At 40.6% G+C, this 16,184-nt stretch overlaps 1 protein-coding gene across 1 annotated transcript in view; it reads left to right on the forward strand.

Annotated features, from left to right (window-relative positions):
• LOC128572512 (zinc finger protein 726-like) overlaps positions 1-16,184 on the forward strand; it is a 440,502-nt gene that overhangs the window by 405,372 nt on the left and 18,946 nt on the right. The gene's annotated exons all lie outside the window — the stretch shown is intronic.

Consider the following 16,184-nt stretch of genomic DNA (forward strand, 5'->3'; position numbering starts at 1 on the left):
GTGAGTTCCTGGGTAAGAAATTTCTTGGGAAGGAGCCTCTGCTGGGACTATGCCCTCACTACTGGAGAGATATACTGGAAGTGACATTGCCCACTCCTGGAGACGGGATCACATTCACTTTCTAGCCCCTGTGAAATCCCTGAACTAGCCCTGACCCTGCCCTGATCCTCTGGAACTCTCTCAGTCTGATGGACAAATTCCAGCTTCAGAATAAGCTCAACTGGGAAGTTGTCTTTTTCTGTCATGGTAAAGAAACTGATGTTCATATCACTAGAGCCACTCCTCAGCTCTCCCTGGAAATTCAGGGCCTCTGTTTTCTTCTCCTATATCTCTTAAAAATGGAAGGTAAAATTAAAGTCCCTGTGCTCCCTGGTTGATGATGTTTTGGTTTATCCCTTTTAGCACTTTCCAACTGCCCTACTCTATTGTTAGAGACCTAAATCCTTTGCATCCACAGGCCTCCTTTCTCAGGCCTTTATAAAGAAAAGACTGAACTGGGATGCAATTTTCTTTCACAATAGAAAGATCATTAAAGCAAGAAGGATCCAGTGGGGTGGTGCCCATAGCTCAGTGGGTAGGGCGCCGGCCACATAACAGTGAGGCCGGCAGGTTTGAACCCGGCCCTGGCCAGCTAAAAAACAACAACAAGTAGCTGGCATTTTGGTGGGTGCTTGTAGTCCCTTCTACTTGGGAGGTTGAGGCAAGAGAATTGATTAAGCCCAAGAGTTTGAGTTTGCAGTGAGTGGTGATGCCATGGATTTTACCCAGGGCAACAGCTTGATACTCTATCTCAATAAAACAAAAACAAATAAAACAAGAAGGATCCAGTATGTATTCTCTCCAGGAGAGAGATGTGAAGAAAATCATGAATATCAAGAAACGTAGATGGTAAAGAATATTAAAAGGAAAGGGAATCATTTAGTGTAGGGAAATAAAAAACCTAATATGCTAATGTTTGTCCTAAAATAACTCACGGTTTAAGAAGAAATCTTTGTGATAAAGGTAAAACTTCGGCATGTCAAAAATGGCCTATGTAAGACATAATATTTGGAAAGGTGAATTTATTTTGTATGTGAATAAGTTAGCCTAACTGAAGGGAATCTCCAATTAAAACAACAAAGTGTTCTTTTTGTTATCAGACTTTGTTTAAAACCTCTTCAGATTGCTTGTGTATATGTTGAAACTGATAAAAACAATTAAACAGTTATGCATCGTCCGTCTGCCACTATGGAGTTAAAGTAAATCTGCCTATCTATATTTTCTTCTGCCTACCTTAAGCTGTATTTGATTAATTGTAGGTATTGAGATCAAGATTATGAAACTGATATCACTACTCAAGGTCATCATTACTCCTTTGAACCCAAAGTAAAGAACAGAAGGAGCCATCTTTATCCTTTAAAACACCAGACTCTTTCTCAATTACCTGACATTTTCACTCCTTCCTCTGTGTCTTTAATTCATACCTCTTGGCTTTCTGCTCCTAAGATTAGATAACAGAACTTGTATGTGTAACTACTGTTATACTTGAACAAATTGTATTTTCTTTCACAAGTGTGGACTCTGGCCACACGTGACCATTTCTGGTTGTGGGACAAACTGGGGACTCCATCCCCTTCTTGTGCCCCTCTCCCCCTTTTTTGAGACAGAAGTGTCACTTTGTGACCCTTGGTAGTATGCTGTGGTGTCATAGCTCACAGCAACCTCAAACTCATGGGCTCAGTGTTTCTTTTGCTCCAGCCTCCCAAGTAGGTAGGACTACAGGTGCCCACCACAGCGCCCAGCTACTTTTTTTTTTTTTTTTTTTTAATAATTTTTTTTTTTTTTTTTGTAGAGACAGAGTTTCACTTTATTGCCCTCAGTAGAGTGCCATGGCATCACACAGCTCACAGCAACCTCCAACTCCTGGGCTTAGGCGATTCTCCTGCCTCAGCCTCCCTAGTAGCTGGGACTACAGGCGCCCGCCACAACGCCCGGCTATTTTTTTGTTGCAGTTTGGCTGGGGCTGGGTTTGAACCCACCACCCTAGGTATATGGGGCCGGCACCCTGCTCACTGAGCCACAGGCACTGCCCAGCTACTTTTTTAAGAGACGAGGTCTCACTGTCGCTCAGGCTGGCCTGGAACTCCTGAGCTCACCCACCTCAGCCTCACAGTGTGCTAGGAGCTGGTGGGTTTGAACCCAGCTCGGGCCTGCCAAACAACAATGACAACTACAACCAAAAATAAAAATAAAATAGCCGGGTGTTGTGGTGGGCTCCTATAGTCCCAGCTACTTGGCATACTGAGGCAAGAGAATCACTTAAGCCAAAGAGTATGAGGTTGGTGTGAGCTGTGATGCCACCGCACTCTACTGAGTGTGACATAGTGAGACTCTGTCTCAAAAAAAAAAAAAAAGGCTCAGCTCCCCTAGCTCAGTGGTTAAGGTGCCAGTCACATACACCACGGCTGGCGAGTTTCAACCCGGCCTGGGCTTGCTAACAACAATGGCAAGTATAACAGAGAAAATAGCTGGGCATTGTGACAGGTGCCTGTAGTCCCAGCACAAGAGTTCGAGGTTGCTGTTAGCTGTGATGCCAATGGCACTCTACCAATAGTAGTGACACTATTGAAATAGTGACACTCCTGTCTCAAAAAAAAAAAAAAGAAAGAAAGAAAGAAAGAAAAGAAAAAAGGAAAGCTCTCATTAGCCACAACTGAACTGGAGGCAAATGATCTGTCTTAGACTTCTTCACAGACCCCCTGAAAAAGATCCAGGAAGACTCAGGCTGATCCAGACTCCTGTCAGGCTGGATCAATGGGCAGCTCTTTCATTCTGGTCACTGGAAAAAATCAGGGCAGACAGGGAGGTCATATGAGCAAGAGGACTTGATGAGGCAAAGGCTAAAAAGAGGTACCCAAACACAGTTAAGTATGAAACCTGGGAATTGAATGTAGAAAGGGGGTACATGCTTTGTAAGGGATGCCTTCTTCCACTGGAATCTGATGATGTGATTCTCGGTAGGAAAGTGCAAGGCCCAGAGAACTCTGGCCACCTGAGATGGGCACAGCATTGTCCACAGGTATTACTTGGTCCATGACAATGGTGCCTTTCTGGACAGCAATAATTTGGTCCAATGTCTGTAGGATGCCCTGTCCAATGGGTAGTCTGTCTTCTCTTCTTTACCTATGGAAAGCTGTGGGCTAAGACATTCTAACAAATGCTAGGGCTACATATTCAGTGCTTAATACTCCACTCTCCCCTCTGACTAAACAATCCGACTCTGTAGTAGGAGTGCCAGGACAGCTGGAGCACAAATTCTTTCTTAAACCTCTTACATGCTGAATTGGAGAAAAAGAGGTGGCTCATTGGTTTCTTTACATGCCTGATTTCCTCATTCTCTTGCTGGTGAGACACTTGTTTAAATTTTATACTCATATTACCTTTTCTCCAGAAAACTATAGCCTTCCAATGAAGGTACAGGAAGAACATGACTAGTAGGTGTCACTCCAGCATCTCCAGGGTGATGTCAAATGGCCAGAAGAAATCAACATCCAGGTAAACTCTATCTGGGAAGAGTGTACCTCTAGGAAAGCCCTCAGGATCAACCCCCGTTGAAGTCCTCTTAGAATCAGGTCAACCAACACATGTATACTTTTAAACATGAAGCCTTAATATACATAGCCCCTTTGATTGACAATTTCATGAGATACGGGCCAACAAGGCCCTGCCAATCAATCTTCATATAGTGGTCCTATTCTTTTCACTGAAACGCCTGGAATAGATGAATACTTATTGTCCAACATGTAAGGATTGTAAATGAAGTAGTATTGGCATTCATCTGATGGTACCTAACCCTTATATTCTTTTGATTATTGTACCATAAATGGACAATTAATTTGTGTTGTACTCTGTGTCTCTCTACCTGTATCCCAAGGGGTACACGTTCCATTTTAAGTCCATTTTCTACTTGATGACTAGAAACTTGGACCAATAAGAGGGTGGTGGAGGAGAAAAGTAATAGTTGGCTTTCTCTGTCTTCTGGTGTCCCAAGTGAAGTTGAGCAGTGGTGGGTTCTGACTAGTTTTCACTAAGAATGTTACTTAACCTATAATCATCTCATGTTTTGCAGCAGTGATTTTTTGTGTTAAATTTTTCTTCTGAGTTTCAAAAGTTTGTGCTGTGAAATAATGAATGCTACAAATACAGATGAAAATCAATCTGTTACCCAAATACTAAATGCTAAATGGTAACTACCCTTTTTTTTTTGAGTCGGAGTCTCACTATGTCGCCCTTGGTAGAGAGCTGTAGAATAACAGCTCACAGCAACCTCCGGCTCCTGGGCTTAAGGAATTCTCTTGCCTCAGCCTCCCAAGTAGCTGGGACTACTGGCACCCACCACAATGCCTGGCTATTTTTTGTTTTAGCAGGCCTGGGCCAGGTTTGAACCCATGAGCCCTGGTGCATGTGGCCAGTGCCCTACCCACTGAGCTATGAATGCTGAGCCTGATTTGAGGGTTTTTAAATTTATTTAATTTAATTTTTTTACTTTATTTATTTTTTTGAGACAGAGCCTCAAGCTGTTGCCCTGCGTAGAGTGCTGTGACATCACAGCTAACAGCAACCTCCAACTCCTGGGCTCAAGGGAGTCTCCTGCCTCAACCTCCCAAGTAGCTGGGACTACAGGAGCCTACCACAAGCCTTGGCTATTTTTTTTGTTTGCAGCCATCATTGTTTGGCGAGCCTGGGCTGCAATCAAACCCACCAGCTTAGGTGTATGTGGCTGGTGCCTTAGCTGCTTGAGCCACAGGCGCAGAGCCCTGATCTGAGGTTTTATATAAAGAAAATGTAAAATAAATGACAGTAACAACATGATTTCACCATGGTTTCTTAAGACAGAAAAAAATGTAAACATTTCTCCTCAGAAAGTACTTTGAAAGGTTAGTGGATAATGGTCCTCCATGCACTGAGAGCAGAAGAGAGATTATCTCTATTATTTTCTGAGTTAAAGAACAAGGTTGATAGCATGTGTTCACATTGCTGCTTATAATATACAGAAGTGAATGAATAATGAAACCTTCCTCTTTTTTTTTTGTTTTTTGCAGTTTTTGACCGGGGCTGGGTTTGAACTCACCACCTCTGGCATATGGAGCTGGCACCCTGCTCCTTTGAGCCACAGGCCTCCCAAATAGCTGGAACTACAGACACCTGCCACAAGACCTGGCTATTTTTAGAGATGGGGTCTTGCTCTGGGCACAGTCCACCTGCTTTGGCCTCCCAAGTTTTGGGATTACAGCCGTGAACCTCCATGCCTGGTGCTGCTTTTTTCTTTTTATTCCCCCTTCTGTTTTTTCTATCCATCATCAAGAGTTCCTAAAATATTTTGAGTGTTGTGTCCCTTACTTACATCATACTACCTTGCTGATGACTTTCCAAATATTCAAGAATAGATCTGTCCTGGGTCTGATCTCACAGATTACCAAAAACTCTCACGTGACTGGGTTGACTGATGAACTGATGCCGTAATGAGTCAAAGAGGCAAGAAATAGTCTGTGTCTGGTGATTCTCTGTTTCTCCAGCTGTGGTGACTGTGCAAATGGGGTGATCCTAAAGTATACTGAAGTATACCCAGACACGCCCTGATGAAACGGTTGTGCCTTCCACAAAGACCACACTGCCAAGCAAGTCAAATTTACAGCAGAGTCCTTTTATTGAAGAACCGGCTGGCTACTGCCTCAGTGCCTGAACATGAGGTTTCTGAGAGTAGCCACGAGTACTTAAGGGGTCGGGTTTTTAAGGCCAGGTCTGCATCTCAGTTAGCACTCAGGCCGTCCAGGTGCATTTGGATGGGGTAGCAAGCAAGCATTGTACAGAAGCAGAATTTTGCAATTAGTTAGCCGTACATCATACATTTTTGTTTTCAGTACTTTCCCTCCATGCATCTTAGTTTCAGTAATTTCTCTGCCTGATATTGTTTAAAAATCAGTCCGGGTACAGTTGGTACTTTCCCAGGGAGTTAGCCAATCAAGAAACTGGAAAGGAACTAGAAGCAAGAAATTAATTAGTACTTTCTCATTTATCTTGGGAGTGAACTAGACTTAATTACTTTTTCAAAAGTTTGCAGTCCTGAAACTTGCCAGGCGTTAACTGGTGTTTTTCCATTATAGCCTAGGTCTAACAAAAATACTTAACTTAAGCTGAAATTTATATTATTCTAATTTTACAGAAAGAATTCTAAATTATGTAATATTAAAAAAACTGAATTAAATTTTGTATAGGACTTGAACTACACATTTTATAGGAAGTTATAGGAATTATTTGTCATTGTGTCAGGGACTGAATTTGCAACAACTCTGTAAAGACCAACTATGGATGTGGGATACTGTTACTTATGAATAACATATCTATTTGGAAAACTTTACTGTTTTCAAGCGGTGCCTTCTTATGATAGTAGAATTTTTTAGTCTGAAGGACCATTTCCATGAAAACCATAATAAGGATTTTCTGATTTTCATTACAAAAATATTTGAAAATTGTTTGGTGATTTTATGTGATTGTCAGCAAGTTAGTACTGCAGATAGAGTATGGCACAGGTATTTTACTTGATCTTTTTGCTTAAAATGAATTTTTCATAATTTTATTCATCATATTTTATTTACTCTAAATAACAGCAACCTAATAGTTCCCCAAAACTCCACAGATTTATACTTTGTTTGGAGGCCTGCTCAGGGAGCTGGGGCTTCTGGTTTTGGAGGAGCTGAGAGATGTGCACATGCAGATGAAGGACATCTTGGGGTGTATGGGGCATAGTTACAAGTAAGGACTGGTGGTGAGAAGACGGAGACCTCTTAGGAGACTTGGCAAGAATTTCTAAGAAACCAGCCAGGGAAATGGAGCTGGAAGAACCCAGGGCAGCAGATGCCAAGGGTGGGTGGGAATGTTGGACTCAGCTACTTTTTTGTCCCTGCCTCCCATTCCTGATTCTGGTGCCTTCTCTGTATGTCCCTGCTTGCCCCTGCCCTCCTGTTTGTCTCCCTCAAGAGTTGGATGCTTCTGACCTGTGTGGTGTCAGGCTGTGAAGGTCACTGGGGGGACCACTTTTAAGAAGGCTCCATCTGGCAGTGGGCAGTGATGAGTCCTTGATCCTGGGAAGCAGCTCCTGCCACAGCCTGCTGGGTTCCCTCTCTGTGTGTAGATCATGAAATCTAAACAAGTCCTCAACCTAAAGGCAGCTGATGAATTTAAAAAAAAATTCTGTTTCATGGAACCGCCACTCAGTGGACATTATCTTATTATAGATCTTAGTTATGTCTCGCTCATTCCTGTGTTTCTCTTACATCTTCTTCCTTTTCTTATAAAATGTCTTTATAGTCAGGTTTTAGTTTGAAGAAGCAGTTCCTGAAAGAGTACTTTCTTGGATCTGGGAATACATTTTTCTCTATGGTTACACTCTTTGATAGATGCCCTATACCACCCTGTAGTTGTTCAGCTATTCTACCAGATTGTAAATTCTATGAGGGTGGGATCCAAATTTTTTGTTACTAGTGTGTCTTCATCACTTAGTACAGCACTGTCACTTCATAAGTGTTCCATAAATATTGGAATGAAAGAATGATCATTGAACATTGAATCACCACTTGAATCCCTGTGATGCCAGGAGTAGGTGTGTTGCTGTAGTATAAGGAAAATATTAATACGAATGAAAATTTAGAACTATGCCCCAATCTCCATCTTTATTAGTTATAATGTAAAATGTAATGAAGTCTGTACCAGTGTGACCCTTACAGATTCCACACGTAGGTGGACATGTAAAAATAAGAGCCTCTATTTTGTCCACAGCCACTACAGAAAAATTTACAAAAATGTATTTAAAGAAAGTTAAATCATTGGGAGGAAACAATTATGTAGATTTTTTTTTTTTTTCATTTTCAAACTACATTGAGGTTTGGACGTTTTTCTGAAAATAGAACTACTTTCTGTTTTTTTTTTTTTTTTGTCTTGTGCAAACTGTCTCTTATAAAATTATAATACACCATGTCAAATAGAATTTTTTTTTTGAGACATTACATATGTTAAACCAGCCTTGCATCCCTGGGATGCAACCTAGTTGTTCATCATGTATAACTTTTTTTGATGATATCCTATAATTTGTTGGCTAGGATTTTGGTAAGAAGTTTTGCATTCATATTCATTAGTGAAATTGGTCTGAAGTTCTCCTTTTTAGTTGGGTCTTTTTCTGGTTTTGGTATCAGAGTGATATTTGCTTTGTAGAACATGTTGGGGAAGCTCCCTTCCTCCTCGATTTTTTGGAATAATTTCTGCAGTACGGGAATAATTTGATAGAATTCTGGTGTGAAGCCATCCGGAGCAGGTCATTTTTTTGTTGGGAGAGTTTTTATTGTTTCTTTGGTCTCAGTGCTTGAAATTGGTCTGTTCAGGAGATTCATTTCTTCCTGGGTAAGTCTGGGGAGAGGGTGTGATTCCACATATTGATCCATTTCCTTCACATTGTCAAATTTCTGGGCATAGAGTTTTTTGTAGTATTTGGAGATAATGCAAGAGTATCTCTGTGGCATCAGTTATTATATCCCTTTATCATTTTTCTTTTTCTTTTCTTTTTGGAGATAGAGTGTCACCATATCACCCTCGGTAGAGTGCTGAGGCATCACAGCAAACTCAAAGTCTTGGGCTTTAGTCATTCTTTTGCCTCAGCCTCCTGAGTAGGTGAGACTACAGGCACTGCCACAACAACCGGCAATTTTGTTGTTGGTGGTGTTGTTGCAGTTGTCATTGGTGTTTAGGTGGCCCGGGCTGAGTTTGAACCCATCACCCTTCGCGTATGTGGCTGACACTGTAACCACTGTCTATGGGTGCAGAGCCTCCCCTTTATCATTTCTGATTGAGGTTACTAGAGATTTTACTTTTCTGTTTCTAATTAGTCTCTTGTTTTTTCATAAAACAAATTTTTTGTTTCATTAATTTTCTGCATGATTGTTTTGTTTTTTATTTCATTAATCTCTGATTTAATTTTGGATATTTCTTTTCTTCTCCTGGGTTTAGGCTTTGATTGTTCTTCTTTTTCCAATTCCATAAGATGGCTTGTGAGGTTGTTGATGTGATCTCTGTTTTTAAATGTAGGCAACTAAAGTGATCAATTTCCTCTCAGGACTGCTTTTGTTGTATCCCACAAGTTTTGGTAGCTTGTGTCTTCATTGTTGTTATGCTCAAGGTAGTTAATGATTTCCTTTTTTATTTCTTCATGCACCCAATTGTCATTCAGCATAAGGTTGTTAAATTTCTGTGCCTTTGTGTGGGGTTGGATGTTTTTATTGGAGTTGAGTTCCACATTTAGTGCCTTGTGGTCTGAGAAGATACAAGGTAATATTTCAATTCTTTTGTTCTGTTAAGGTTTGTTTTGTGTCCTAGGATATGATCAATTTTAGAGAATGTTCCATGGGGCGATGAGAAGAATGTATATTCTTTATCTTTTGGATTGAATGTTCTATATGAATCTATCAGGCATAGTTGTTCCAGGGTCTTGTTTAAGACCCTTATATCTGTGTTTAATTTCTATTTAGAGGATCAGCCCAGCTCTGGGAGAGGAGTGTTAAAGACCCCTGTTATTATGGTGTTGTGGATATCATATTGCTCAGACTAAATAAGGTCTGTTTCAAGAATCTGGGAGCATTTAAGTTGGGTGCATAAATATTTAGAATTGAAATGGCTTCTTCTTGTATTTTTCCCTTGACCAATATGAAGTGACCATCTTTGTCTTTTTTGACTTCAGTTGCTTTAAATCTACATGTAGCTGAAAATAACAATCCCTCTTTTCTTCTCGATTCCATTTGTCTGAAAAATTGTCATCCAACCCTTAACTCTGAGTTTCAATTTGTCTTTTGAGGTTAGGTGTGTTTCCTACAAACAGCAAAGGATGGCTTATGTTTTTTAATCCAGTCACCCAATCTATGCGTCTTCAGGGAGGAATTCAAGCTATTAACTTTTATTGAGATAATTGATAAGTGTGGTAGTGTTCTATTCATTTTATTTTGTGAAAGTCCATTTAGTTTTCTCTTTTGCATCATTATGGAAAGTAGGTTCTGTCCTATAATTCCTGGGTGTTTACTTTGCTGGTGGTCCATTGTGATGGTCAGTGCATAGAACAGGTTGAAGTATTTCATATAGAGCTGGTCTTGTTGTGGTGAATTTCCTCAATGTTTACATCACAATAAAAGATTTGATTTCTCTATCAATTTTAAAGCTTACCTTAGTGGAATATAGCATTCTAGGCTGGAAATTGTTCTGTTTAAGTAGATTAAAGGTAGATGACCATTGTCTTCTGGCTTGAAACGTTTCATTAGAGAAGTCTATGGTCACCCTGATGTATTTGCCTCTATAGGTCAATTGGCACTTAGTCTCGGAAGCTTGCAATATCTTTCCTTTTGTCTTGACTTTGGACAAGTTCATCACAATTTGTCTTGGAGAAGCTCTATTAGAGTTGAGGCAACCTGGTGTCCGACATCCCTCTGAAAAGCATGGGTCAGAATCTTTGGTGATATTTGGGAAATTGTCATTCTTAATTTTCTCTAGTATGGCTTCCATTCCTCTGGATCATTCTTCTTCCCCTTCTGCGATACCAATAACATGTATTCTTCCTAAAGTCCCATAATTCTGTCAGTGAATGTTCTGGTTTCTGTCTCCTTTTTCCTGCCTCATTAACTATCTGAGTTATTTCTAGAGGTTTGCTCTATACCTCTGAGATGTTTTATTCTGCATGATCTAATATGTTGGTGATACTTTTATTGCATCTTTAAGTTCCCTAATTGACTGCTTCATTTCCTTCAGCTCTGCTATATCCTCTCTATATTCTACACATCATTCATCACTTATTTGATTCTGTTTTTGGATTTCCTTTTCGTCATATTTCACTTTATGAGCAGTTTCCTTCATTGTTTTCATCATTTCCTTCATTGTTTTTATCATTTGTATTCTAAATTCCTTTTATGTCATTTCCAACATTTCTTTATAGGTGGAATCCTCTGCAATAGCTACCTCAACGGTCCCTTTGGGAGGTTCCTCTGGACTGGTTTTTCATGTTGCCAGGATTTTTCTGCTGATTCTGCCTCATGAGTGTTTTCTTTTACCTGTTTCCTTCCCTTAATTTTCCTTTCACTTCCTCTTGCTCTGTATGTTACTGTGCCTCTGGCCTATGGTTTTGATGAGTCCTTTTGGTACGGGAGCAGAAGGATGGGATGAGAAGGTTGAAGAGCAAAAAGGGAAAAACTATTGAAAAAAATTTAGGTAGATTAGCTGGGCATTGTGGCGGGCACGTGTAGTCCCAGCTACTTGGGAGGCTGAGGCAACAGAATCGCCTAAGCCCAGAAGTTGGAAGTTGCTGTGAGCTGTGTGATGCCATGGCACTCTACTGAGGGTGATAAAGTGTGACTCCGTCTCTACAAAGAAAAAAAGATAGAGAAATAAAAAGAAGAAAGGAGAAGGGTGACTAAAAGGGAATATTGACCAAAAAAAAGAGAGAGAGAAGCACAGAAAGAGGGAGGCAGGATTAGTAAAGGTGTACAGTGGGTGCTTTGACTCAACTTTAAAAACAACCAACTGGTGGGATTGCTGGGTTGGGTGGTTACCTTGAGGTCTGTAGGTCTTTTGTCAGCCTGGTGAGATACAGTACCCCACCTCAACTAAGTAGACAGGAAAGAAAAAATAGTATAAATGAAACCCAAACAGATAAACAAAAAACCTTATGCGATAAAATTGTGGGAAAAAATCCAAATAATAGGGGTAGAAACTTTAGCAAAAATTAAGTTCTAGGGCGGCGCCTGTGGCTCAAAGGGATAGGGCACCAGTCCCATATGCTGGAGGTGGTGGGTTCAAACACAGCCCCGGCCAAAAACCACAAAAAAAAGAAAAAAAATTAAGTTCTAATTGTTAAAGAATGCTATAATACAAAATTATATTTAAACTAGGAAAATGAAAAAACAAAGAAAGAAAGAGAAATAAAAGAAAAATCTAGAGGGAAAATGTTATACTAAAAAAATAAAAATAAAAACCATAAAGTAAAAACCAAAAATAAAAAGTAATATACATATATATCTTGCTGAATATTGTCTGGGCAATGGTGATCTTCTGGTGTATGAGATGTTAATCACAATACGGGATACAGCTGTACGAGATGGAGACTGGGGGCCTCTGCTGATTTCTCACACCTGGCAGGGTTGAGAACCTAAATCTCTCTTCAGCCCACTTCAAAGACGCTTTAAACCATTAACCTCAGCTAAGGAGAAGGCTTCCCAGGAAAGAGCTTGTTGCTGGGCTCTCTCCTGAAGTGGCTGCTCATTGATCCAGTGCTCCAAAAACTCACTCAATGCCCCTGAGGGCCAAGGCTATTAGGCAACACTGTTATTGCCAAATACTGAAATGTCCACTTTCCCCCAGCGTCTCAGTCACCGCCTTTGTGCTGCTCATCACTAGATTACTTGCCCAAGGTCTCCCAGCCCCATCCTCCTGAGGGCAGAGCCCGCAGGGGCAGTTCTCCCATAATGGCTGCACAGGCTCTGTCTCCCTGAGGGACAAGCCTGCAGAGGCAGTTCTCCCACAATGTCTGTGCCAGCGGCCCACAGCTGAACAATATTAATTCCTTTTAGGCTCAGCGGCTCAGTCCAGGGCACTAGAGAATGCTTAAAGTCATCTACACTCTCACTCAAGTTCTCCCAAGGTAATTCAACCAAGTTCCCAAGTCCAAACAATAAAACAGCCCACAGGTAAGGCCTTTCCTCTTTGCAGTCTCTCTGCTGCTGTAGTTACGGTGGTGGGCAGCCTCTGACTGAACAAAGGCATGCAACTACTTGCCAGTTGTCCACTGCTTTTGTCATCCTCGTGGGGTCCAGACATCTCTCGCTGTCTCCCTGTGTCCCCAAAGGGATGTTTCTGGGCATATCCCACCAGCCAGAGATGCCTGCAGTCTTCTCTCCCCCATTTCACTGTGCTCGGTTGCAAAGAAGCTGTTACTTAGTTGCCATCTTGCTCCTCCCCTAACTTTAAATATTTTTTAAAGATTCTAAAGTTTCTATAAGGATCCTCTATGTGGGGATTATTATTTCAGGATCCGCTGTATGATTGAACGAAAGGCTTTTCCAAGGTGCATATGCAAATCAAATTCAATAACTGGTTGGTTGTTATGCAGTGGAGTTTTTTGGACTTTTCAGTTGAAATTTTCCTGGTTTTGTAATCAGAAGTTAATTAGTAGTTTGTGATTGGTAAAGTCTATATTTGTTTGCCTTCTAAGTTGGTGTTGTGGTGCAGAAAATGATTCTTAAAAAAAACTGTAGCTTAGGCATGCTGAGTGCTTTTCAAAATTGGAAAGCTTTCAGAAATAATCCTGAATATCAAGGTCCTTCAAACCTAGCCTTGCTTCACTCACCACCAGGGTAGAGATAGACTCTCTAACATGTCCTTATGTAACAAAGTTTCTTACCAAAATAAAAACAGTTGTCCTCTCTTGCTTTCCTGTTACTTCCTTATTTAGTGCAGATAAAAAATACAACCACTCCTGGAAGGTTTTTTCTCCAACATGATTTCTGCCTCTCGTGCATTTAGATTCCTAAGAAAGCATTAACAAGTTAGTTTCCTTCTTCCCAGTCAGTTCATCCTCTCTAATCATTTTTTGCCTCTCAAAAAAATTCCCATCTCTTTCTTCTGTTATGAAAAGGGGAATTTAAGCTTCTGTTCCCCAGTGGGAGATTGAGGTAAATCTCTCCATGATTTCATCACATATGTAGTACATAAGTAAATTCATATGCCTTTTATTACTCTTCCATTTGTGAATTGGTGTTTGGGGAAACTTCGAAGAATTAATGGGAAGGTTTTCCCTTGGCTCTTGGAGATGGATTTTGGTTTCCTTAGGTAGAAATGCAGAGCAGTAGAGTCTTTTCGGTCAAATTGCCTCATGTATATTTTAACACTCTACAAGGGGACTTGTTTTCCCCAGCATTTTCCAAAAGTTTGGGAACCAGAGTCTAAATTTACCACTCTTGTTTCTTCGGCCTAATTCTTTTAGGTCTTGGAGTAAAATACTCAATTTTCAATTTCTTTTTCACTTTTTGAAACACAACTTCCCATGCAATTCACACTATCACTTGTTTTTTTTTTTTCTCTATATTCCATTTCAAACACTTGGAGTATTTTTGTGTTTATTATTTGTTTACATAAGGTTGGGTGATTATTTTTTAAACTTTTTACATTTCACATAAGAAAAAAAGCAGACAATAGTCCTGTGACACTCCCTGGTAAAAACTTTGTGCCTTACTCCTGTTATCTTGCCCAGGAACACACAGCTTACCAGAATGTCTTTGAATTGATTTTCCCTATTGGTAACTGTACAGGATGACAGATCCTCATTCACACCCCTGTCTTTTCCCAGTCCTGAGCTTCATACTTATCTGAGGATGACCCAAGATGCCTATAGCATTCATATTTTCTTTAGTGTTCCATAAATATCAGTCCCTGGGAAATTTCGTTCTAGAAGACAGCCTGAAGAATGGGAATAGAGCCTCTCAGAGGAGCAAATGAGTGTCCTTGAGGTTGAGAGAAGTCTTCTGGTATACTCTTCACGTAAAAAGCTAACCCATTGGGACTTTATTTTTTTTTGTACTAACCTCAGTTTTCATTTCTTAGAGAGACATTCCCGGTCTGCCCATCAGATATGGGTATTCAGGGGAAAATGCACAAATTATTTCTCAAATATTTCAAGGGAGAAATTAACAAAGGATAAGTATAATCCACCCCCAGCAAAGTCTTTTAGAAATCTACAACACAATACACACTTCATGTGCATTGACAGGTAGGGTGTAGTTTCTCCAGGTAGGGTGGCCACTGAACAATTGTGTGATCAGAATAAGGGTGGGAGGTATCCAAGGTATAGGGTGACCTTACTTGACACTTGAGTGGGGCATGTCTGTATTCTTGTCAGCAGTCTCATTCCCTGAATTTTGTGTCTTGAAAGCTTTTTTCATTTATTTTAGCTTCATTTTTTCATTAACTATAAAATATAATTGACCCATAGCACTTGAAGAATATGAAAATATTCCTAAAAGGCAAGGCAGAATTGAACATTAAATATGGAATCATATATTTCATTTCATAAAAAGAATGGTTTTACCTTGTTTCCCCAGAATAAATGTTGCAAGGTTCTGAGATTTATAATTTTTAGGGTGATTTCAAATGGGAACCCCGAGCTTAGCTTTGGAAAGATACCATGAAAATGAAAGACCACTGGGAGGCTGAGGTGGGAGGATCACTTGAGTCTAAGAGTTTGAGACCTCTCCAGGCACAGTGGCTCACACCTCTAATCCCAGCAACAGGGAGGCCGAGGTGGGTGGTTTACCTGAGCTCACAAGTTCAAGATCAGCCTGAGCACGAGCGAGGCCCTGTCTCTAAAAACTAGTCAAGTATTGTGGCGGGCACCTATAATCCCAGCTACTTGGGAAGCTGAGACAAGAGGATCATTTGAACCCAAGAGTTTGAATTTGCTGTGAGCTAAGATGCAATGGCACTCTATAGAGGGTGACCAAGTGAAACTCTGTCTCAAACAAAAAGTTTTAGACCAACGTGAACAACATAGCAAGAGCCCATCTCTACAAAAAATTAGAAAAATTAGTGGAGCATAGTGGTACATGCCTGTAGTCCCAACTGATAAGGAGTTTGAGGTCTCCTGCCCACAGGCTGTCACACCACAAATTGTGCAGTGATTCCACATTACCTCCTGTTGTCAGAGGGGACTAAGGTTTTTGAGAGGAAGAGTTCTGAGGTAAGATTCCTTCACCCTATTGTGACACCCACCGTTTTATGGACATGCACACTAGACAGGGATGTGGTCATATTCCTCCTAGACAAGGCTATACCCTCTGGAATCAAACTCATAGGTCCTTCACCTTTAGAAAGTCCCATCAAAACCCCACACCAGTGTGAAGAGACTTCTGGCTTGTCCCAACCCTCAGATCTTGAATTTGTAGCAGCAACCTGGCTCTTCAGCCATGCTGCTGTCCCAGGCAAAGATAATCTCATCTGCTTGGCTGGAACAGAAAGAAGCCTGAGCATAGCCTGCCCTTGGCTATCATTCCTAGCACTGGCACACCAAAAGAAGTTACTGAGGCAGATATAAATCAGTGGAAGATTATTAAGATAATGTTTATAGATAT

Source organism: Nycticebus coucang, chromosome 20 (genome assembly GCF_027406575.1).
Source record: "Nycticebus coucang isolate mNycCou1 chromosome 20, mNycCou1.pri, whole genome shotgun sequence".
NCBI lineage: Eukaryota > Metazoa > Chordata > Mammalia > Primates > Lorisidae > Nycticebus > Nycticebus coucang.